We start from the raw sequence: 23,408 nt of genomic DNA, 5'->3' as shown, positions 1-23,408 counted from the left end.
GCAAATATCTGGGCCGAGTGTGAGCAACTCATTTTAACACGGCCCAATTATGTGCATATATATGTGCATGCATCAGCAACCTAACGTGGGAAAAAGGGGAGGAGTTAGGGCGTGTAAAGGGCGTTCTGGGGCAGGGCCAGCATCTACGCATGTAAATTTGGATGTTAAATCCCACGCCCGCAGCGCGCATCAAGCCATCACCTGCCCTTATTTATCTCTGCTCTTGATGAGGTGTAGGCCTGAAGAAAACTCGTTTTAGGCCTAAAACGCGTGGGTGAGGGGGTCCGGATGACCTAGAAACAGACTGGGCAAACTGGTGGACTAATGAGTCAAACTGGCTATTTCCTTCACGCGCGCATGTTTTAAAATCTGCCTGGCTGCACGCATCAAAGCCAACGAATTCCTAAGGAAGATAACGTGAATAATGTTTCCTCACGTAACCACTTAAAATTAGGCGCATGCTTATGTGTGTTAGGTGTATTTTAAATCACAGATGATTTAAAATTCCAGCGCATGTGGGTGCACGCGCGCCTGTTTTAAAGTTACTGTCCCTGATTATAAGCTCTCTGGGGACGGGAAATCCTACAGTACCTGAATGTAACCCTCTTTGATGTGCCAAGAAAGCAGAATATTAATAAATGCATAAAAAAAAATGTTGCAGTTTCCATCTTTGACAATATTTGGCATATTATATGATACCAAAACTTAGAGGTCGCTCCTTTCTTTGTTGCTGGATTAAATCTATGGTGTGGACTTATGGTTTTGATGACTAAATAAACATCAGTTTGGTAAGATGGAGGAGAGTGCCCAATCACGCCACACAGGGGCCAGGTAAAAGATGTTTGAATCAAACTAGGGTAATATGACTTGGTTTCAAAGAAAGCCATAACCTATTAAGCTGTGTCCAGTTTCACAGCCTTCAGTGGAAAGAGCTGAAAGAGTCTCAGCCACACTACTGGTACAACGCAGGTGGCACAAGGTCCCCGTGGCCATCTCAGTCCAGGAGTAAACTGGATTCTTTGCATTGTACCAGTGTACAAATTATCCAAGCCTATTGTTGCAGGTGACCTTCGGAGCCCACAGAGGCCCCTTCCTCAGACCGCCAGCCGGTGAAACCCAGCAGGAAGATTTATAGACCGCCTGATTGTAAAAGGGTCTGTAGATGCCGTGTGTGACTGCATAATGGTATTTAGGGAAACCAGAGCAGACTGGGAAATGGCTTTTCTGTATCATAAATATGAGTGGACTCCCTAGCACTGGGCATTTCACACCGCACTAAGAGCATTTGGGGAATGAAACCTACAAAGGTCAGATGTCATTTACATTTTTTTTTAATGACTTATTTTTCTAAATGCAATGTGTTTTTTTGTTTGAAAGGATCCTGGTGTTCCTTATTCCCAGAGCAGAGAGGTTTGGTTATGATGAGAAGTGTGTGCGTGTTCACATACCTATGAAAATACTCTAAACCACAGAAGTCTCCCAGGATCACTGATATGAATTACAGGCACAACACGTTATTGAATAGCTATTAAAATCACTCCAGGGGCTACTTTCAGAAGTATTTTACAGTAGACACAGCACAGGAGAAAAGCCTTTGAAAGCTGGACCCTCCAAAATATTGTAAGTAATCCCAGCAGAGTTCAATTAAATCCGACACAGCACAAGAACACGTTCAGATATTTAAACCTGCCATCGGAATTTATCGCATACCTTTATTGTCAGCAGTAACTGGGACTCCAATTCTACTAGATTCAAAGTCTCACAACAGCTAGTGCTATTAAGAAATTTTTAAAAATTACTTTTTATAGGGAGAGACAAGATGGCTGCCCACTGAAAGCCACGCGAACGCTCTGCTCCTGTTACCTGTGCCGTTTCTCTTGATTCCAGATTTCCTATAATAACAAATATGCCTCACACTAAGAGAAAGGCTAAACTGAAGGTTTACATACAACATACGCATTTATTATCAGTTCCTTCAGTTCCTTCTAATACGGAAACATTGCAAAGGAGCATACCTGAGTGGTTCGGAGTGTCCCCAGTTACTCCTGTTGAGAGGACCTGGAGCGGGGTCCTACGTCCCAGGTCGAGGAGATCTCATTGAGTCCGGGAGCGCTGGAAACACCTTCTCTCCTCCGGTACTGGTGGGATGAGGCCAGAGGAACTGGGGGAAACCCGAGGAAATGCAAATCTTTCAGAGAACTTGCGGAATATACCGGGAGAGTTGGTTTTGTTATCGAGAAATGCCCCTGGTTTTCAGGCACTAGCAGAGATGCTCATTTGCGGGGCCTCTGGAGTTTTCTCTCCGACCCCCGTGGAGGTGAATACGCCGTTGCCAGAGAACTTTGAACAGGACATCGTGCATGACTTGGGGGACAAACCTTGGAGCTAAGGTCGATAAAAAAGTAATTTTAAAACCGCCTGTAATTACCTTGGACACACTATGGAGTCTTATTCTAAGACTAGAATCTTCAGTTTCCTCTTTGACTGAAGTGGTGACAGAAACAAGTAATGCCCTCAAATTAAATACTAATACTTTGAAGACTCAGGAAGAAAAAATCGAGATTTTGGATATTCGTGTTAAGCAAATAGAAAAGATACAGCAACACCAAATTCTGAACGAGGGGGAAGTCTAAAAAAAAATTGAAAACATCGAAAATGCGACTCGTGTATTGAACCTGAGAATATTGAATTTTCCAATTATCAAACAACTGAACCCTGTTGAGCTCTTTAAAAATTATATTTCTCAGGTTTTGAAAATTCCAACAGAGTGTATGCCAGTAATTGTTAAAGCAAACTATATTTTGCAAAAGAAAGAATATATTCAGCACGGGGAAAATCATGAAGAAGAAAGAGCCCCATTGGAAACGCCTACTAACGTCAATATTTTTTATTTACTTCAAAACTCTCAAGATCTTGAAGTTAAATTGAGAGGGACATTGTTAGTTAACTTTGCCTTTACTTCGGACAGAGACAATGTTTTGAGATTCTTTTTCCGTTCACGATTACTAACATTTTATGGGCAAAAAGAATGGGTTTACCCAGATTTGGCCAGAAACACTCAGATACGTAGAAAAAGATGTCTTGCCCTAAGACAAGAGGTGGTGTCTAAGGGGGGATATTTTTTGCTGAAATATCCATTTAGATGTCAGATTAATTATAATAATGAAAATTACTCGTTTACAGATCCGGAACAACTTAAAAGGCTCTTAGGCATTACAAATTGAGCATCCGGCAAAAATTAATAATTGGGGATTTCAGTGTTTTCTTTGTTTAGTAATTACTTAGTTGTCGCTCTGTATATTCATATATCTCCCACAATTTCTTATATATTTGGGGGTGGAAATTGTTTCCTTGGTTATGCATTTATTATATGTTTTCCTGTATATTGATGCTGTATACCCCATTTTTGCTTAAGCAAGAAATTTCTTGTTAAAGTGTTAAAATGCAATAAAAATAAAATTAAAATTTTTTTTACTTTTTATAGCTACTTTTCTCTATATTAGAGGTGCGCACTTCAAATGTTTTTGTTTTGTTTCTTTTTGTGAAGTTGGGTTTTTTTTGGCTCAGTGGAGGAGTAGCCTACTGGTTAGAGCAGGAGACCGCCACCCAGGGTTCAAATTCTGCTGACGCTCCTTGTGAAGAAGCTGATTTAGATGTACCGGGTGTCCTGGAGGCTTGGTACATGTATATATAGTTATATACCAGACTACAATCTATTCAGGAAGGACCGGGTAGGAAGGAAAGGAGGAGGCGGGGCATTATATATGAAAAATAATATTAAAGCAACAGAATTGCAGGGCTTGCTTTATCTTTATAAACAACTCCTTAATCACCTATACGCTAGGCACTAGGCAATGACCAAAATGAAAGCTTTCGTAATTTAGTTAAAACAAAAATCAAACAAGGATGTTGACATGTAAAATAATAAAAGATACACCTGAAATAACTGTTCATCGTTATCCTCATACTGTTGTATCCCTGCATAAAATAACGTAAAATAGCTGACTGGATAAAACATGCTAGTGGCAACTAGCAGAAATAAGCTTGCTTAAAAAGAAAGGAGTAGGAGGCACTGTGGATTAATTTGGAAAGTGGGAATGGATCATCTATTTATCTTGGTGCAATATGACAGAAGAAATAGACAAAGATTTAATGGGGGATATTCACAAAATTGCTATGAAAGGGAAGGTGCTACTGCTAAGGGATTTCAATCTGCCAGATGTTGATTGGCACATCCCATCTGCAGTATCTTCTAGAAGCAGGGAGATCCTGGATGCTCTGCAAGGAATCTTGTTCTGTCAGCTGGTAACGGGAACCGCACGTGGGAAGGGGCAAATACTTGACCTGGTGCTTAACAACGGGGACAGTATCTCAGATGTTGTAGTGGACGATCATCTGGGATCCAGTGATCACTGGATGGTGTGGTGAAGTATCACAGCACAAGAGATGAAGGTTCATTCAAAGGCAAGCATCCTAGACTTCCGGAAAACTAATTTTGTTAAAATGAGGGAGTATCTCAAGGAGTCGTTAGCTGGCTGGGAAAATCTAGGGGAAATAGATTAGCAGTGGGCAAAACTAAAAGGAGATATAAGGGTAACTAAACTTTCTGTTAGGAAACTAAATCAAGGAAAAGGAAAAAAGAGGCCACTATGGCTTTCCAACGCAGCTGAAAAGGAAAAGGCGACAATATCTGGAAAAGCTAGGAAAGTAGTCAGGAATGCCAAAATGCAAATGAAATTAAAAATAGCAAATACGGTAAAACAGGGGAGACAACTTTTTTTTTTAGATATATTAATAATAGTAGGAAGTGCACAAGTGGCATATCGTGAGACTCAGAGGTAAAGGGAAGGGATATGTAGAGGCTGATGAGGAAAAGAAAATTGCTTAACAAATATTTCTGTTTGATGTTCACTGTGGAAGGGATTAGAGCAGGACTACATAAAACGAACACAAATAAGTTTGGAAGGGAGGTAAAACTCAATCGATTTTTAGAATAGTACATTCGTGAGAAGCTAACTAAACTTAAAGGGCCGGATTTTAAAAAGGTTACGCGCGTAACCGGTCCTGCACACGCCGGGCCTATTTTAAAAAGGCCCAGCGACGCGCGTAAAGCCCCGGGCCTTTACAAAAGGGGCGGCGGGGTGGTCCAGAGACAGGTGCAAAAGGTAAGTCGAGTCAGGGTGGGGGGGTTAGAGTAGGGCCAGGGGGGGAAAAGTTAGGGGAAGGGGTGGGAAGGTTAAGTTAGGGGGAACGGAGGAAGGCAGCGCAGCTCGGCGTGTGCAAGGTGCACAATTGCGCGCATGTTAAAAAATGGGGCTTACATGTGCGCACGCTAAGCCGTGCAAACTTCTTATAAAATCTACCCCAAAGTGTCCAGTTTTCAGCAGGACTTATGCAGCTAAGTAGTGGACACTGAATATGCGACCACATTCAGCAACCAACACTTAGCCATATAAATCACTTATACGGCTTAAAGTCACGCGCACAAAAAATAGGCGTGTACTGAGCAGATCGGAGGCGAAGCAAGTTAGCCATCTAAGTTTAGACACCCGATAGAGCAGGTCTAACCTTAGCTGGGTAGGCTTATCCGGCAAACTATGCACATATACGCATATATGATTAATGATCCGGCAAACTATGCACATATACTCATATATTCAGTAGTTTTGCTGTGCCACAGAACATACATCATAACTTATCCGGATTAGTTCTAACCGGCTCAGTTACTCACAGGGCTAGCTTTGAATTTCTACCCCAAAGTAGATAAGGTGATGGGGCTGGAAGGGATACATCTGAGGGTACAAAGTGAACTTAGAGATGTCCTCCGCTGGCTGATCTTTCCAATGCTTCTTTAGAGTCTGGAGTAGTTCCAGAGGATTGGAAAAGAGCGGATTTGGTTCCTATTTATAAAAGTGGAAGAAAGGAGGAGACTGGGAACTACAGGCCGGTTAGTCTGAACTCTGTGGTGAGCAAATTAATGGAATTGCTGCTAAACCAGAGGAGAGTGCAGTTGCTGAAATCCAATGGATTGCAAGATCCGAGGCAGCATGGTTTTACCAGAGGTAAATCGTGTCAGATGAATCTGATCATTTTCTTTGATTTGGTGACCAGAGAGTTTAATCAAGGGAGAGCGCTAGGAGATAGTGCATTTGGATTTCAGTAAAGCCTTTGACACGGTTCCACACAGAAGATTTATAAATAAATTGAGCCTCCTTCTTATGGATCCTAGAGTGACTGACTGGGTTGCAAACTGGCTAAGTGGGAGGCAACAAAGGGGAGTGGTAAATGGAGTTTACTCTGAGGAGGCGGTGGTACTAGTGGCATGCCTCACTGATCAATCCTTGGACCGGTTCTTTTCAACATTTTGTGAGTGACCAGAGGCGTACTAAGAGGGGGGGGGTCCGCCCCGGGTGACAACAGGGGGAGGGGTTCCATTGCCGCCAGCAGGCAGGTCCTACGGCGGCGTGCAGCAGTGACATGCTGGCGGGGTTTCCACTACCTGCCAGCAAAAGCAAGGACCTGTGGAAGAGGCCAGCGGAAGAAGAAGAGGCCCAGCGGTGCCGCCGGTGACTCCTAGAGCCGACGGCAGAAGAAGAGGGCCTGCAGCCAGTGGCTGAAGAAGCGAGAGACTGGCCCTGTGAGCGTAAGTGTCAGTGTATGAGAGGGGTGTGTGTATGAGAGGGGTGCATGGCTGTGTGTATGTATGAGAGGGTGTGGGTGTGTGTATGTGTGTGTGCATGAGGGTGTGTGTGTGTATGTATGATGAGATGTGAGTGTATAGATGAGTGAGTGTGTGTTGTATGTGCCTGTGTATATATATGAGAGGGTGCCTGTGTGTGTGTAAGAGAGGGTGCCTGTGTGCGGGAGTGAGGCGAGAGAGAGGAAGCATTTGTGTGTGGGTGGTTATGTGGTGAGACAGGAAACGTGCGTGAGGGATACAGAGGAAGTGTGTGTGTGTGTATGTTTGAGAGAGAGAGACGGAGGAATCATGTGTGTCTGTCTCTTTCACTCACACACACACACACACACACTCAAGCACCCTCTGTCTCTCACCAAGCGTGTATGTGTGTGAGAGACAAAGGGAGCATATTTTGCTTGTGTCTGTGTGTGAGTGTATGTGTGTGTACCCCCAGTTCACGACAATCTCAGGGTGACAGGTTTGGAGAGTGGGGGATTTTTTAAATCCTAATTAGTTTTAATTATTGGGTGTTATTTGATGTCTGCAGTTTTGAAATATTTTCTTGATGTTTAGGAAATTTTTTAAAAATTTGTACAGGAGCTTCTAATTATTTAATATTAGTCTATTCATCAGCTGTTTTGAAATGTATATTTTTTAGTATGGTTTTACTATTCTGATTGATTTATATTTCTTGATTGTATTGTTTTGAGGAATAGGGATTTTCTGCTTTTCCATTGTTGCACTGCATACAGAATCTGGCTTGTGGTTTCCAGTTCAGCTTTTATCTGCATGTATGCGTGTGAGACAGAGAGAGAGAGAGGAAGCGTGTGCGTGTGTGTTAGCGTGTGAGAGAGAGATGGAGGAACCTTGTCTGTGTGTGAGAGAGAGACAGAGGAAGTGTGTGTGTGAGAGAGGTACAGAGAAAGTGTGTGTGTGGGTCTTCAAAACGGCTGGAAATACTAGAAAATGGACTTAGACAACTGAATATGAGAATATTAAATTTCCCTAAAATTACGGGAGAAATTCCCTACACTACCTTAAAAAGATTTCTGATTGAATGCCTGGGTTTTTCAGATCAAAACATGCCCTCAATAAATTCTTGTAGATTCCTTTCAAACCGGGCAACAGTTAGAAATGTTGAAATTCCAACTAACTTAACGAGTTTTCTAGAGGCTTCCAATTTTGAGGTTATAGAACAGAAAGTTCTCTTAGTTTCTTTCATCTCAACTCAGGATGTTACAACTGTTATGCGGAGTTATTTCAGGAAATTTCCTGTAAATTTTTGTGACCAAGAGATTAAGATATATCCCGATATGGCTCCAATAACACAATATCGAAGAAAAGAATTTCTATTACTAAGGCAAAATGTTACCTCCCTAGGTTTCTCATTCTCTGTAAGATATCCTTGTCGTTGCATTATAAAGAAAGGTGAGGAAACTTTTGTATTTTTTCAAATTGATCAGCTCCAGCAGTTTATTGAAACCCATAGGCCTGGAATGTCATCTCCCAATTACTGAAAGGTAGAAGGTCTATTTGAAAGATATCACTGCAGATATATGTAAAGCCCATACCACGCTGGTTTTCTTATTATACTCCTGATAAATATTCTTCTAGGTTTTGTCTGAAAGTTAAAATTTAAATATCCTTACCATTGTATGATATTATAAGAAGTTAAAATGTTTTTTTTTCTTTGGATTATGTAAACAATTATTTAGAAATTATTAATGACAAAAACAAAATTGGTTTATTATGTATGTAAAAATATTTATGGAAGGAGAACTAAATGTTAAATTGTAAAATGATAAATTAAAAATTAAAAAAAAAAATGTAGAACAATGCATTTTGGCTGCAAAAACCCAAGGGAGAGGTCCAGTTTTGGAGGCAAAATTCTTCTATGCACAAAAGAGGAGTGGGCAGGATCTGGGTGTGATTGCATCTGTTGATGTTAAGGTGGCCAAAACAGGTTGCTAAAGTGATGGCAGAAGCCAGAAAGCTGCTTGGCTGCATAGGGAGAGGAATGATCAGCAGAAAAAGGGAGGTGATATTGCCCCTGTATAGGTCCTTGGTGAGACCTCACTTGCAATACCGAGTCCAGTTCTGGAGACCACACCTTCAAAAGGATATAAACAGGATGGAGTCGCTCCAGAGGGAGGCTACTAAAATGGTCAGTGGTCTTCATTCTTTTTTTTTTTTTGTCAAAATAGTTTTTATTAGCCAGGGTGGCAGAGACAACCAGCAAAAACACCATACAACTTGTAAAACACAATACGTAAGTGCATGAGTAGAACAATACAAACATGGTAGAACCAGCAAAACTCAAGGCACTGCCCAGCCCAATTTTTCGTTTTCCCCCTCCCCCTAGGACCCCCTCCCAGAACCCGAACCCCCCTGCCCCACACCCCACTCATTCATCCAACATTCACACCTTACTGCCCCCCCTCCCCTGCCCCTGCACCTTAGAGGACCAATTTAGAGTATACCCATTGCGACATAGTTCCTCCTGCAACGATTTGGGGAAAGTAGTAAAACAATTATCCCAACAAGCACAATACATGGAGTCAGGTCGCCTCTTGCCCGCCAAGTAGTCCAGGCGTTCCAATTGCGCCAAAGAGGCCATTCTTCCAAACCAGGCGGCCAGGGTAGGCGCAAGCAACGGCTCTGTCCAGCCAGCCAGGATCGTGCGACAGGCCATCAAAACAGCAACCCTCTCAAAACGGGCCTTAGCACAGCTGCCAGGTAAGTGTCGAGGAGACATACTGGAAATTAGCATCCGGGCATGAAGTCGCAGGGACCCACCTATGCATTTAGTGGTCTTCCTTCTAAAGCATATGGGGAGAGACTTAAAGATCTAAACATGTGCACCCTAGAGGAAAGGCGAGATAGGGGAGATATCGATAGAAACATTCAAATATCTCAAATGTTTTCATGCAGATTTGGCTAGAACAAAGAGTCATGGGATGAGGGTGAAAGGGGGTAGACAGGAATAATCTTAGGAAATATTTCTTACACAGATGCATAGAAGGGGCTTCCCAGTAGAGGTGGTGGAGACAAAAATGGTATCTGAATTCAAGAACGCATGGGATAAATGCTGGGGATCTCTGAGGGCATGATGGGAATTGTAAGGGTAGATACATTGGATGGAAGGGCAGACTAGATGGGCCATAAGGTCTTTTTCTGCTGTCATGTTTCTATGATCTTGGTCAGGTCACTTCACCTTCCTTTGCCTCAGACACTTAAATTGAGAGGATACCATTATTCCACCAGCCCTAGCTCTTTTGTATGTAGCCTGAATTCACTGTCTAAAAGTCAACCCATTTTACAGACTGCTGTCACCTTGTGACCCTTGTAATCAAAAGTAGCCCTGCCACGAGCTTCACTCAGCACCCACTCTTTAGCTTTTACATTTATGGTATTTTACCAAAAAGGCACGAGGTCTATCTGAGGCGCTGCACATTTGCCCAGGAACACGATGCGCTCAGTCAGTCTCTAATTTTGGATCATCATTACCAGGATCTGGGAGTTACTGAAACACCATCTCTACAAAGGCCAGTGGACCCGCTGCCCTCCGTTTTCTCAGGCACCCCAATTATGCGAACGTTTGTTCACCGCAACCTGTCCCTTCGGATCAGTAATCTTATGTTGCAGGCCAGTGAGACAGTTAAGCTGCCAAGGCCTCAGTTTTTGAGAGCCTCCGCTCCAACTCATCGACCCGAGGGCTTAAAATAGCAAATTTCTTAACAAGCTCAGCAATCATACTTTGCATCACTGACAGCTCCTTACTAAATTCAGCGCTCATATCTTTAATCTCCGACAGCACAAGCAGCCTTGAATCTCCTCGGCCCTGCTCCCACACACCTCTCTGTGCCCCGCGATCAGGAGTCCTCCCGGGCACAGGAAATCCTCTGTGATCCGCTGCTCACTTGTATTGCCTGTTCTTCTGGAACGCATTGGTAGTTCATCTGATAACACTCATATTACTCAGTTCTTATCATAAGCTTCTCAGTTTAAGAGGGGGAACAGAGGTCACAGACAGGTGGACAGGGCGTCAGCAAATCGCGTCTGCCAACACGAGCACGCAACAAAGCATATTCCCCCCCATGGAAGCCTTTTAAAATGTGTATACATTTTGGATTAAGAAATAATCTTCTCAGGATTTACGCGCGTCAAGTTGGTACATTTTAAAACATGAATACGTAACTGAAATGACCGGTTTTACCAATTACTCAGCTCAGTCCTTCTCCAGGTCCTTGAGGCCCCTCGGGTCACCCAGCCGATAGTACACATTAAACGCATTTAATAGCACTTACTCCAGATAATTAGCAGGTATAAAATTACGTGAGTAAGTTAGCAAATCTGTGTGCATAAATGTCTTTTAATAGAAATGTTGGCTCTACCCTGGAACGCTCCCAGACCTCCCCCTTTTTATGCGTATATATGTGCACGCGGAAGCAAAAGTGAGTGTCTGTGTTTGAGGATTTATAAGGCAGCATGTAGACGAGTAGATGCTACTTCCATGCACGTATGCTAACTTTTACACATGTAAGTCTTTGAAAACTCACCTCTACATCTGCAGGGAGGGTGAGCACAAAGCTCTAGAAAATAAAAAGCACCTTGTCCAAGCAGGTGGTCATAAAATATACTTTTTACAAGCTGATGCCCAAGCCTCAATATTATGCATTCACAAGCACAGGGGAACACAAACCTTATTCAGCTGAACTCTAAAGAGACACATTTCCAGCACTTTTCATGGAGGAGAGAGAAAAGAAGTCCAGGACCCTTTACCGTCATGGGACTGCAGAAAAAAAACCCAAATTGGCCCACTTGCGATCTTCCTCTTTGGGTAGGTAAGCACATAAATCCCCCCCCCATGCAACACAACACCGGTGTGGCCCATCCACGCACCTGACCTCCCAGCGCCTCTCTCCACTTCTGTCCCAAGCGTGCCCCAAATCTGTTACCTCTGGCCTTCACCGCTTCCACTGGGAGGCCGTTTCAGCCCTTGTCATCTCCAAGTGGGATTCTTGAAGGACCACTACGTCATCCAACACCCCCAGGACCCCTTCAAAGTCTTACTGCCAAATTTCCCCACCAAAATCAGGGCGGCTGTTTTACAAAAGCATCTCGCCTCCCCATATTCCTTGACGTTTCTCATTTAACCGGTGCCACCTTTTTCTGTACTCGTTTGCAGGATGCGTGGTTTTGTTTAGGGAACCACAGGTGCAAATCAAGCAAACGGAGGAACTCGGTCGGTACCCAGCAAGTTCCCTCTGAAAAAAAACAACAACCTGCTTTTAACCGGGGTCCCTCTGTGCACGTCACCCCCCCGGCCTGCCGATGCAGCAGCACCGCTGCTATTAAGATGGCAACCACAATATATCTGAATGGCGAGCTAGCAGAAGCTGCCTGGTGACCTCGTTGTAAAGTAGATTTTAAAAGCCCCCGTGTGAGCCAACAGCGGGAGATGCACGCGCAGGTTGGGTAGGAGTGCGCCGGGCGGATTTTTCTAAGCTGCCCATCGATGCGCGTATCTCCCGCTGCGCGCACGCAAGTGAAAGGTTTCTGAACAGGAGCAGAGCACGGGCGTGGTCTGGGCCAAAAAACCGTGCACGGAAATACGTGCAGGTGCGCACCGCGGTACCCCCGCCAGGTAAATGGATTTCTGCTTTGGAGGGGGCGTAAGGAGTGAAATACAAAAGTTTAGGCCAGGCAGCGGGGTTTTCAGGGTTAGAGGGTGGCTATGAAATTATGGGGGATTTGCAAGTCCTATCCCTAAACTGTGGCTAAACTACCTGTGGCTCGTAAAATTTCCATGTCTTACAGGCCAATGCACTCATGACTGAGGGCCCGCTCTCCTAACTCGCGCTGATCGGCTTCTCCGGGGCACGCGATTTAATATTTATATCAGCTGCCACGGTAAGAAATGGTGCGCTCTCCTAGCGGGCGCCCAGGAGAGGTCGGCTGTCGGCGGGTTAGGAAAACAGTTGCTTAATTTTACTCGCGTCCCTTTTCCTAATATGACCGCCGGTGCCTTTCTTTTTTTTTTTTTTTAACCATTCTCCTCCTTTTTGTTCCTCCGGCTTAATTTTTGAGCATCCCAAAAGGGATGGCAATATTAACGCCTGCTCCAGGGGAGAACAGCTGATAGACTTGTCGACATGAATTTACAAGTGATGAGGCTATTAGCTTTGCGGGGGGGGGGAGGGGGGGGCTTGGATGCGCGCTTTGGAAGTGCTAATCCTCTTATAGCATAAGGGGTTGTGGACGCGTGTCCCAAAACGCGCTTCCAACCACGGCTTAACCAGTACACTGAGCGCAGCGTATTGCAAACAGCCTGTTAATTGGTAGACGCTGGATTTGAGCGCACGTGCGCGCTTCCATTGAAAATTATGTGCACGTGTATGCGCGTTCGGCCTGTTCTATGACATGCGCGCATATACGCGTGCATGTTATAAAATAGTCTGGGCGATTGTTTCAAAGTTACCGTCTATCTATTTATTTATTTATTTATTTATTTATTTATTTACAGCGCTGCTTGCAAGAATACCTACAATGATATCATCAACAGCAGGCAATAAATAGTGTCACCTTGCCACATCCATGGCATGACTGTGGTGCAAAACAAAACCACAACATGGTCTGCGAGCAGTGAGAGAGGAGAACAGAAAGAAAGCAGGCAGAAGGAGGAAGAGATGAAGCGCACTGACGTTTTGAGACTGATATTGTATCCAGGGTGTGTGTGGTAAGTACCGTTGCTCTAAGATTATCCCACATTTTTCACCGCAGTTGTGCCAAACAAAAGTACATTCCAAATGCATTTTATCCCCAGAATAAAAGAAAAGCAGAGAACCAAGCTTAAGAGCGCTTCGGCAAGGCTTGCAAATATATGCAGTTTTAAGGGCTATGCCATAAATAAAAAAGGGTGAAGGCTTCCGTTGGGACATAAAATACCCACCGAATAATGGAGCAGTTCTTATTAATAATACATAATTTATAAGTGAGGAAATGGATAAATAATACACAGCGTATTTCACGTTTCTGCTACCACAATTTAAAGCTCCTTCTTTACTTGAATCACTTGCTTTTGTTCATTAAACTGTATTTAATCAATATTTGGTTACAATTGTTCTCGCAGAAAACATCTGGAGGGAACGCAGGCAGACTCCATTCCCGTCTCCATCATGGTGGCTGCACACAGATAATGGCTGTAAGAAGGGTCGGTAGATAGAGCTGTGAAATTCGGGATTAAGGAGCTCTGTGCTGACCTAATATTCCCCCCTAATAAGAGACAGTAGCAAATTGACTATGAAGTCCACGATGAACAAAACAGGGACATTGCTGCTGCTGTCTCCCAGACTTGGGGAAACTGCATTATCCACACTGTACCCCCTGGGATGCCTCCTCCCCTGCCTAGCTGTGCACTAGAGGCAGACTCTGTAGGAAGACCGCTCTGCGCGACGCTGCAGGATGGCGAGAGCGCTGCCACGATAAGTGCTTGTCCCAGAGAGAGTTCCTAACCGTAGGCAGCGTCGCATGCAATGTTCAGCATAATGGCGCAAAACGTGCTAAAAGTCAGCATGTTTTCACTTTACACTTGTCTAATGTGTCTTTTCAGTTGTTTTATGTGCATAAATCGTATTTTATACAACTGTTGCACATATTTTTTTGTGTTACTGTACTTTTTTTTTTTTTTAATGCTGAGGTAATTTGCAGGCCTGCAGTTGACTGCATCCAGTGTACTTTTTTTTTTTTTTTTCCTTTACTGCGGCCGTAAATTTAAATAATTAGGTCAGGGCCGAGCAGCACTGAATTTCGGCGCACATTTTTTTTTTTTACGCACATCTTATTCCCTCGACCTGTCAGATGGCCGTGCATTCAGTAGCTCGTATTCTCAGGAAGAGAATTAATGACCTTTTCTCCCCTTTTCCCATTCTGAAGCAGAAACCGGCTCCCATGCTTAGGCAGTGTCACAAGTTGCTTCAAAGACTTAATAGTAAAATTCATTAGGACCGACCCAGTCTTGAATGAAAGAATATGTAGAAATAGTGGGCCAGCAGAAATGCAGAAGGCGAGACCTTTTTATTAAACCTAACAATGCATTTGTGACTGCTGAGACCTGCGCTCCCTTTGTCAGGTTAGTGAACAAACAGCACAGTTACGATGGGTTTAAAGAAAATAAGTACACAAATCCATATTACTATCATTGTCATGTGTGTATGATGTGTTCTTCATTAAACCTGATAATGTAGCTAACCAAGAGCCTGCCAAGCATGGTCTGTAAAGAGATCACACATGGAGCCACTAGCCACAATACTAAACACATTTTTTAATCTCCAATATTCCAAAGCAATAAATCACCAAAAAAAACCACAGCAAAGAGACCACAAAAAAATGTATTTTTAGCTTGTCGCATCGGATAACGTAGCAAAAAAAAAAAAATGGCAGGAAAACTTTGAAGGATGCTGAAACATATGGATGAGTTACAAGTGAAGCAAAGCTGCGTGCCTCCAAAAAATTAGAGTTAATGATAGTTTGAGAAATACAATGACAAGATGAAAAGGGCAACGAGCAATTAGGCCTGATGAAGAACACATGAGCAGGATGTATCCATGAAAGGAAGTGAAAGAAGCACAAATTCAAAAGCAGATCAACGCGTGGGAAACCAGGAGAGACGGCTGCCAGTCCCAGGATCTTGCCTTTGCGTCTGTGGCCCCAGGTTCATACTGTGAAGCCATTACAGATGTTCTGGGTGCAGCTGGATACACACACCTTTGTGTACGATTGCTCAGGGTACCTGTTTAATGGCTCCCAAGCTACCTCCACATGGGCAGCTAACTTTTTGTTAAGAATCCACAACAGTGCAGCAGAGACGCAAGATGGTGGCAGCCTGATAGTAGTTGAGTTCTTGAGGAGTTTGTCTTTTGGGTTTTTGGGGGTTTTGTTTTTTTTTAAATTGTTGCCTCCGGTTTGATTTTTCAGAGTCCTGCCATGGGTAAGAGGAAGGAAAACATCAAGGCCATTTGCTCTGTACCTTTGATTCCTGTAGTGGGTCCAACAGACATTTTTATAAAGCCCGCAGCAGAAGAATGGTGCAGTAGTGCTCTGGGGGAGGGGAGAGGGGGCAACCAGAAGCAAGATCGAGAGCATTTTCAGTGGTGGCTGGAAAAGCAGACAAAGGGATCATTTTGGGTTTCGTGACCTGATTTAAATAAGCTGGTTAAAACCTGAGTATTTGGTTTGGCATTCCAGATGTTTAAATTAATCTAACCTGAACAGTATTATAGGCAGCAGTAATGAAGGTAGGAAGGAGGCATGGGCTTTATCATTTTATTGTCATTTTATTATAATTATTCATGCTATGATGATTGTATTGTATTTATTATGTTATGTTTAAGTTTCTGTTATTTTATTTGATATTTTTCGTTGCAAATCGCTTGCAGTAATCTTACAGAGGTGATTAATAAATAATAGAGAGAATAAGTGGCCTCTTCTCCCCCGGGAGCGGCGGGGTTTCCTTTGGCTCTGAGGTGAGGATTCCCCCACCGTTGTCAAAAGGGGTCCATGCCATGCCTTCCAAAGGTGCTTTGTCTTCTCTGCACCCCCAAGCAGCAATGGAGAGAGGGCTGAGTGAAGCCTGCCGGGCACAGTGTCAAAGCAAGACTTGGGAAGCAGGCAGACCTCGCCGCTCCAGAACAGCTCTACCCTACCGCCCGTGGCAAACCCGGAGAGTGGGACGGAGCAGCTCAGATGCTGGATGGCAGAAGATCCCCCTCCAGTCACGCCACCGACCTTATTTACCTGTTAGGGATGCACTTTCATTGAAAATGAAACAGAAAATTAAAAAAAAAACCAAACATTCCTGTTTCATTTCATTTTCTTTTGGAAATGAAATGGAAAGAACAGTGTATGAAGTTTCATTCATTTTTTGTTTCATTTCATTAAAGATAGATAGATAGAAAGGTAGTAGCAGCCGGCTCCAGGGCCACCTTCCTCCACCACATAAATCACCATCCTAAAATATAAAACAAATTCCTACCAAGGCTATGTAGTAGATTTTACTTAGGCCAATACTGAACTCGCCCTCCACAGCAAGGCCTCGCTACAAACGTGGAAATTAACCCAGATTAGCCAAGGCCTATTCCTAGCGGTAAAAATCAGGGCTGTGCTTTTGTCGGAAATGAAACAGGAAATTTCTCTTTTCGGTTTTGTTTACAAAAAAATATATATGGCTGGTCCCTCGCTGCCTCTCTTCCACCCCCCCACCCCAGTATCTTAATCCATCTATTGATACCAAAGGCAGGAGCAATTCCCGGTTGCTATTTAAAAAAAATGGGGCCGTGACCTGAGACCAGCAGCACTCGCTGTGTGATCGGGATAAGATGCAAGAGAGAGGGGACCATGAGGGGGCGGAGGGGAGCTGGGATTTGTTTTATGCCATTTTGTTGACAGGGGAAAGGGGCGGAACCCCGGGATCCAACAGCATTTTTTTTTCCATTTCTTTATTTTCATTCGTTTTAAATAAACAAAACAGGTGAAAAAAATGAAACAAAAAAAATGAGATTAAAAAAAAAATAATAAATGTGCAGTGCACACCCCTCGTAAAAAGAGAGAGAAGGAATATTGGAACTGAACATGGCAATGTAGAAATCCAACAGCTGTGTCTTTTTTTTTTCTTTTCAAATGACATTGGGCAGGAAATGCAACTTTGCGGTGTAACCCAGAGAATGCCCCCGACCCCCCCCCCCCGATCATAGCAGGAGGGGCCTCCCAGCGCGCGGGAGCAAGACGCCCTCCAGCCTGCGCTAGCCCCGGTCACAGCGCTCCCCCGTTTCAGGAAGAATCTGCGGATCCGTCAAAGGAGCTACATTTTCCAGGAAAGAAAACCCTAGCGTGGGGGGAGGGGGCAGGGGGCTGCAAAGTTCCCGTTTAATTAGCAGACAGGCTGCCTGGTGAGAAATGAAGGGGGAGGGAGGGGGGAGAGCTGTCTGCATCTCAGGTCTGTCTAGACAGATGCACTGAATTGTCTAAAAAAAAAAAAAAAAAAAATACGCAGCCTGCAGCAGCCTTTCCGCAGTGTCTCCACGAGCCGGAGCTTTGCCGCGGTTGCTCCGACCCAGAAAAACTGAACACAAAAGCTGAGTTTGTGTTATCGAGAACCACGGTCCAGGAGTCGCCCTTGAACTTTTCAACAGAGCCATCCTCGTTTCTTCCCCCCCCCCCCCCCAGCGCTGCAGTCATTAACTAGATGGAACTATCCAGAATAAGATATCTACACAAACAGCAGACAAAGGACGGGCTCATTTATTTCCCTCGATTAAAATTATTGTCTGACACAGTTTATTATCTCCCGAGACTGCTCGGAAATGTCAAATGGTTGTTTATACGCTTGTCTGAAAGAATCAGACATCCTCTATTACTTGTGTCTAAGCAATGCCGACAGCCATATGACGCTGGTAATAGAAGAGCCAGTCTGCAGCTCCTGCTGCTCGGCCCTGACCTAATTATTTAAATAGCTCTCTCCTTTCGGTTCCGCCGGGGTATCACCTAAACGAACGGCAATCAGTACCGAGTCGGAAAATGAGAAATCCACTGCTTTTGTTTTAATAGCAAGGAAACGCCGAAGTGTTTAAGCACCTTTCAGATTCCACCTAGGCACTTCTGAAAACACTGGCATCATCCCTGCCCTCAGCAGGGATCTTAAAGTGCAACTGGCACAGACAGGCAGAAAAGTCCATGCAATAAGCAAATTAATGACCTCTAATTAGACCCCTCTGAATGTAGACTGAGCCACCTAACTGATGATTTGGTAATTTACTGCAATGCGTGGCCGATTTCTGGTTTTCATGATTAAAACATTTTCTTTTTCTTCTATCAGCATCGTTTCTCCAACAGCAAACAAAAAAAAATCCCTTTGCCAGAATGGTCACAAGGAGGGCAACTTTCAAAGCCATTTATCTGGGAAATTGGCCTGTCTGAAAACCACCTTCCTTAGAGCCACTAAAGAGCACCTGTGGGGTTCACAAAGCACATGCTTTTGGTTGAATTTTAAAAAGGATCTTTCCTCCCAGGAGTGTGTTTAAGGTGAGGGAGAAAAGTACATATGCAAAATTACATTTTCAAATATGGAAACGTATTTATACCCTTTTCCTTCCCCCCTTCCCTTCCCCTCCCCCGCCAAAAAGGAGGTACAACATTTGCAGGGAATTTTGTGCACGGCTACCCAGGTAAGCAATTCAAGCTCTGGAGCTAAGGAAATCAGAGATTTTGAAAGAAGGCATGAATGTGTGTGCCTCTGCAGTTAAGACAGCAAGAGGGGCTGTATTGTTATCTAGGTAAATCATTTTTGGATGTGTAGCCCTCTCATCCCAATGTCTCCTACTATGCAGAGGCTCACAGGAAATGTTCCTGGGTTCCTCCCACACAGTGAGCGAATGAATCAGTCTTTCAAGGCCCTTGAAGAGTTTTTTTCTTCTGGCAGTCCCTCTGTAACCAGTCCAGCAAAAGACCAAAGCACGCTCCACGCTGTGGCTGTTGTTCAAAAAATGAAATCCTTTACATGTAAACTTGATTGCAGGAAACATATACCACAAGAAGTGCACCGTAATTTACAGTGCGCAATCTGTACTGAAAATAAAATCCTGCAATGCTGCACGTCCCTGGGAACATCCTCCCTGGGCACTTCCCCCGGTACCTGCTTCACTGAATGCAGCACTCTTAAATCCAGTAAGACAGAAACAGATGAGTCTCTGGCTGATGCTTTCCTCAGGCAGCAACTCTTTGTTATGGTTAAGTGTGTTTTGGTGGATCATTGGGTGCTGTGGGAGATGACCACGCCCATGGGGAGGAGCCCCGTGAGGAGCCACAGCACTGGGCTAGACTCGTAATGCACAAAGCACAGTTCTTTATTAGACAGCTTGAAGAAAGCCACCAGAGGTGGCAGTAGTGAGGCAGTCTGATAGTTGCAGTCTCGGGGACCTCGGCAGAGGGAGTCCTTCTCTCCTTGATGGTGAAAGGAGGTTCTGCAGCAGGTTTCCCAGGTAGGAGATACTGAAGATGAGATAGACTGAGAGTTAGAGTACTCACTAGGTGTTTGCTTTTGGTATTGGATTCTACCAGGTATGTTGAAGAAGGTACAGGCACCGAGGCAGGGAGAGCAGACCCTCGAGGAGCGAGTACCTGTTCCCTGTAAGGAGCGGGTACCCAAGTTAGCAGTTACCCCGAAGGGCAGAGGGAGAGCTTCCAGCGGCAGAATAGTGTAGACAAGAACGGATTTGAGTCCTTGCTAACTCAACGAACTAGCAAATTAGTGAAGGTAATATACCCGGATGGCGTGATGTCATCATGAGGGAATGCCCTCGAGGTTCGCACCAACGTGGGTTGTGCGCGCGCACCCTAGCAGATACCTGGGAGGAGCAATGGCGGGAGGCTGCACCATAGCCGTTCCGGGGAGCCATCTTTCCTAGGTAAGCGGGAGGAGCCGTAATTAAGGTGAGGCAAATGGGATGAAGCCGTCTAGCACCGACGGACACAACACTCTTGGGAACTTCTCCTGTTAAGCAGTCTTCCTTCTGACTTTCATCAAGGCAATATCCTCTCTCGCCATCCTCTGAAGAAATCTCTGGTGGACAAGATAAGGAGTAAGGAGCTTTACGCCTCTCTTCTTAGAGAAATCTTCCTCTTTTCTTCAAAATATCATGGAATCTCCTCTCGAATCCCTTCAAGACCAGACCTCCCTAATCCTGGAGGCCATAGGAGCCAACGATTGGAAAATAATTGGGGAGTGGTGAACTTAACACAAATTATAGCACCCCAGCAAAAAAACAAAACAAAACAAAACAAAACAAAACAGAAGACAGTGGGTTGTAAATATCACTGAGCAGCCTGTATTTAAATGACCAGAGAGAAGCAGATAAGGCCACCATGGGAAAGGCTCAGGGAAGCACTCAAAATCCTACAATCCATTCTTCTCCCCAATTCCAGCTCATCCTCACCAGTCTCCTTCCTCCTGCTCCATCCCCCCATCCACATCACCGTCTTTCTCACAGGACAAGCAGGATGGTAGTCCTCACATATGGGTGACATCACAGGATGGAGCCCAATCACGGAACACTTTTGTCAAAGTTTCTAGAACTTTGACTGGCACCTACTGGGCATGCCCAGCAGAGGTCCCCCTTCAGTCTTATTTTTTCCGCGCAGCAGAAGCCACGCGGGTTAAGGAGCTCCACAGAGATTCCTGACAGGAAATTTCCTCACGGAATTACTATTCAACTTTCTACCTCACAGGGGTCCCCCTCTTTCATTTTTATGCCCGCGGTGGTCTGGTAAGTTTTTTACCCAATTCCAGTCGATTCCCGTCGAATTTGGCCACCACGGCCTTCTGGCCGTCTACCGCACCGTGGCTAAATTTTTTCACAGGCCATGGTGTCGGGGTTTTGTCGATGCCCGGACTGCACCTGCACAATGTCCATTACTGACCCTCACCAGGTATGTGTAATGTGTCTGGGTAGCGAGCATGATGTCCTTACTTGCACGAAATGTGCCATTATGACACCTAAAGGTCACAAGGCTAGAATGGAGAAAATGGAACTTCTCTTTAGATCAAAAACCCTGACGCCGTCTATAGCATCGACATTGTCTGAACCGACACCGTCTACGTCGCATCATCATCGGGCACCGGCTGGTGTCCAACCAGCATCGACGACTCCACGGCCATCGACACCCTCTGTACCCCCTCATGAAAAGGACAGAGGAGAGCATCGAGAAAAGCATCAGCATCAACATCGCAGGTCTCAGACCATTGATGCAGGCAAGGCCTCGAAGTTGTCATCGTCTGAACCGCCATTGAAGAAAGCCCGTCCAGAAAAGGCACTGTCCCTATCTGGTTCAGGGTCACCGAGGCAACCTTCACCGGGACCAGTGATAGGAGCCGTGATTCCACCTCCAACGGTGGTCCCTCCGGCTACGCCTCCACCTCCTCCTCCTCCAGCATCGGGGCTCCATGCTCCAGGTTTCCAGGAGGAACTGGATCAGATGATTCAGGAGGCCATCGGCAGAGTGATGCAAGGTTTCAAGATTCCATCGACGCTGATACCGGTACCGATGCCTAAACCGGTAACTGATCCCATTCCTGCAGCACTAGCACCGTTACTCACGAGAATGGAAGCGCTGATCACTGCTTTTCCTCCGTTGGATCCTACAACACCGATGGACACAGTGCCTTCCTCTCCGATTCCTCTTTCATCGACAGAAGAAGGTGAACCATTGTTCCTTCCGTCATCGGGAGTCCTTCTGATGCCTAGATCATCAGTTTCACCGATTGCATCTTTGTTTCCATCGGTACCACCGACCCGTCCATCGATTCCATCGGTGCCACCGGTGCCACCTTCGATGCCTTCGGGGCCTCGCCTGGGACCTTCAGGTATACCAGCTTTTCATCCCTCCAAGGATACTGGGGGTGCTGGAGATGATCCCTACGATACCTGGACTGATGATTCATCCCAGGATACCAATGACTTGCCATTGCCACCCTCTCCTGCTGAAAGCAGGAAGCATTCTCTGCCAGAGGACTTGTCCTTCATTAATTTTGTAAAGGAAATGTCTGAAGTGGTTCCTTTTCACTTCAGACAGAACAAGATGATAGACATCAGATGATGGAGCTTCTTCAATTCTTAGATGCTCCAAAAGAACTAACATCTATTCCCATCCATGATGTCCTCCTGGATCTTCTGAAAAGAAATTGGGAACATCCTGGTTCTGTGGCACCAGTCAATCGGAAAGCTGACACCACATACCTAGTCCAGTCAACTCTTGGTTTCCAGAAGTCCCAATTGGACCACCATTCAGTGGTTGTTGAGTCAGCCCAAAAGAAAGCCCAAAGATCCAAGCCTCATCCTATCCTCCAGGAAAGGAACAAAAATTCCTGGATGCTATAGGTCGCCGTATCTTTCAAGGGGCAATGCTTATATCCCACATCGCCTCTTATCAGCTTTATATGACCCAGTACAACAGGGTCCTCCTTAAACAAATACAGGACTTTGCTGAGTCCCTACCTCAACAGTCTCAAGACCAATTACACGCCCTGGCTCAAAAGGGTTTAGAAGCGGGCAAGCATGAAATATGATCTGCCTATGATGTTTTTGACACCGCTTCCAGGGTTTCGGCAACAGCCATTTCTGCAAGGCGGTGGGCCTGGCTAAAGTCGTCGGACCTACGGCCTGAAGTCCAGGATAGATTATCTGATTTGCCTTGCACTGGAGATAATCTTTTTGGTGAGCAAATACAAAAGGCAGTGGCACAACTCAAGGATCACCATGAGACTCTTCGCCAACTCTCCTTGATACCTTCTGAATATCCTGCTAAGCACTTGAATTATAAATGATTAATAAATAATTTGAAGAGAGACGAGGTAAGTTTCATATGTATAGATGCATGCCTCCACGGCCTTGCATCTTATTTTTCAATATAATCATTAACTTATCTCCCTCCCACTCTCTTTATTTTGTACATATTTTTTGAAACAAATTTTTTATTCAATATTTTATATGGTTTGTTTTCTTTAAAACTTATACAATCTCCGCCATGTTTGTTAGGGCTACCCGATTTTTTTTGTAAAAAGACTTTACTTCAAAGGCTTATATTGAAGTAAAGTCTTTTTACAAAAAAAAAAAACATGGCGGAGATTGTATAAGTTTTAAAGAAAACAAACCATATAAAATATTGAATAAAAAATTTG

General features: G+C 44.6%; 2 long non-coding RNA genes across 4 annotated transcripts in view; one reads left to right on the top strand and one right to left on the bottom strand.

The window, feature by feature from the left end:
- LOC115097997 overlaps positions 1–2,315 on the bottom strand; it is a 102,779-nt gene extending 100,464 nt beyond the window's left edge. The window contains exon 1 of one of the 3 annotated variants that reach the window (XR_003858387.1): positions 2,016–2,315. This is a non-coding gene — a long non-coding RNA (uncharacterized LOC115097997). The remainder of the gene's footprint in view (positions 1–2,015) is intronic. The other 2 variants (XR_003858388.1, XR_003858386.1) reach the window with 2 other exon arrangements.
- On the top strand, positions 1,203–14,262 carry LOC115097998. The gene is made up of 3 exons (XR_003858389.1): positions 1,203–1,307; positions 13,206–13,418; positions 13,812–14,262. It is a non-coding gene; the product is annotated as an uncharacterized LOC115097998 (long non-coding RNA).
- The last annotated feature ends 9,146 nt before the right edge of the window (positions 14,263–23,408 follow it).

This window comes from Rhinatrema bivittatum, chromosome 8, assembly GCF_901001135.1.
Source record: "Rhinatrema bivittatum chromosome 8, aRhiBiv1.1, whole genome shotgun sequence".
NCBI classification, from domain to species: Eukaryota; Metazoa; Chordata; class Amphibia; order Gymnophiona; family Rhinatrematidae; genus Rhinatrema; species Rhinatrema bivittatum.
This window is presented reverse-complemented; position numbering and strand designations above follow the sequence as displayed.